The following is a 2187-nucleotide window of genomic DNA, read 5'->3' on the forward strand; positions in this document are numbered from 1 at the left end:
CTTTTCAATTGTTTAGAATAGTTTCAGAAGGAATGGTATGAGCTCCTCTTTGTACCACTGATCAAATTCAGCTGTGAATCTGTCTATTCCTGAGGTTTTTTTTGGTTGGTAGGCTATTAATCACTGCCTCAATTTCAGAACTTGCTATTGGTCTATTCAGGGATTTGACTTCTTCCTTCTTTGTCATTGTGAGAGTGTATGTGTCCAGGAATTTATCTCTTTCTTCTTTATTTTCTAGTTTATTTGCATAGAGCTGTTTTTAGTATTCTCTGATGGTAGTTTGTTTTTCTGTGGGGTCAGTAGTGATACCCTCTTTATCATTTTGTATTGTGTCTGACTCTTCTCTCTCTTCTTCTTTATTGGTCTAGCTAGTGGTCTATCTATTTTGTTAATTGTTTTTCAAAAAACCAGCTCCCGGACTCATTGAATTTTTTTTTGGAGGGCTTTTCATGTCTCTATTTCCTTCAGTTCTTCTCTGATCTTAGTTATTTCTTGTCTTCTGCTAGCTTTTCGATTTGTTTTCTCTCTAGCTCTTTTACTTGTGATGTTAGGGTGTCAATTTAAGAACTTTCTAGCTTTCTGGTGTGGTCATTTAGTACTATAAATTTCCCTCTTGACACTGCTTTAGCTGTATCCCGGAGATTCTGGTACATTGTCTCTTTGTTCTCATTGTTTTCAAAGAACTTCTTGATTTCTGCCTTAATTTCATTCTTTACCCAGGAGTCATGTAGGAACAGGTTGTTCAATTTCCATGTAGGTGTGTGGTTTTGAGTGAGTTTCATAATCCTGAGTTCTAATTTGATTGCACTGTGGTCTGAGAGACTGTTTGTTATGATTTCGGTTATTTTGCATTAGCTAGGGAGTGTTTTACTTCCAATTATGTGGTCGATTTTAGAGTAAGTGTAGGGTGGCACTGAGAAGAATGTATATTCTGGTGATTTGGGATATAGTGTTCTGTAGACATTTACTAGGTCCACTTGATCCAGAGCTGAGTTCAAGTCTTGAATATCCTTGTTAATTTTCTGTCTTATTGACCTAATACTGACAGTGGGGTGTTATAGTCTCACACTATTATTGTATGGGAGTCTAAGTCTCTTTGTACGTCTCTAACAACTTGTTTTATGAATCTGGATGCTCCTTTCTTGGGTGCATATATATTTAAAATATTTAGCTCTTCCTGTTGAATTGTTCCCTTTACCATTATGTAATGCCCTTCTTTGTCTTTTTTGATCTTTGTTGGTTTAAAGTCCGTTTTGTCAGAGACTAGGGATTGCAAAAAAAGCAATCCCTGCTTTTTTTGCTTTCCATTTGCTGGGTAAATTTTCATCCATCCCTTTATTTTGAGCCTATGTGTGTCTTTGCACATGAGATGGGTCTTCTGAATACAGCACCCCAATGGGTCTTGACACTTTATCCAATTTGCCAGTTTGTGTCTTTTAACTGGGACATTTAGCCCATTTAAATTTAAAACTAGTATTGTTATGTGTAAACTTGATCCTGTTATCATGATGTTATCTGGTTATTTTGCACACTAGTTAATGCAGTTTCTTTATAGTGTCATTGGTCTTTACATTTTGGTGTGTTTTGCAGTGGCTAATACAGGTTTTTCCTTTCTGTATTTAGTGCTTCGTTCAGGAACTTTCGGAGGGCAGGCCTGGTGGTGATGAAATCCATCCCACAACATTTGCTTGTCTGGAAAGAAATTTATTTCTCCTTCACTTATGAAGCTTAGTTTGCCTGGATATGAAATCCTGAGTTGAAAATTCTTTTCTTTAAGAATGTTGAATATTGGCCGTCACCCGCTTCTGGCTTGTAGGGTTTCTACAGAGAGATCTGGTGTTAGTCTGATGGGCTTCCCTTTGTAGGCAACCTGGCCTTTCTCTGTGGCTGCCCTTAACAATTTTTCCTTCATTTCGACCTTGGAGAATCTGATGATTATGTGTCTTGGGGTTGATTTTCTCATAAAGTATTTTAGTGATATTCTCTGTATTTCCTGAATTTGCATGTTGGCCTGTCTTGCCAGGTTGGGGAAGTTCTCCTGGATAATATCCTGAAATGTGATTTCCAGTTTGTTTCCATTCTCCCCGTCTCTTTCCGGTACTCCAATCAATCGTAGGTTCGGTCTTTTTATGAGGTCCCATATTTCTTGGAGGTTTTGTTCAGTCCTTTTCATTCCTTTTTTTTTTT

The sequence above is a fragment of the Mandrillus leucophaeus genome, unplaced genomic scaffold (genome assembly GCF_000951045.1).
Source record: "Mandrillus leucophaeus isolate KB7577 unplaced genomic scaffold, Mleu.le_1.0 Scaffold176, whole genome shotgun sequence".
Taxonomy (NCBI): Eukaryota; Metazoa; Chordata; class Mammalia; order Primates; family Cercopithecidae; genus Mandrillus; species Mandrillus leucophaeus.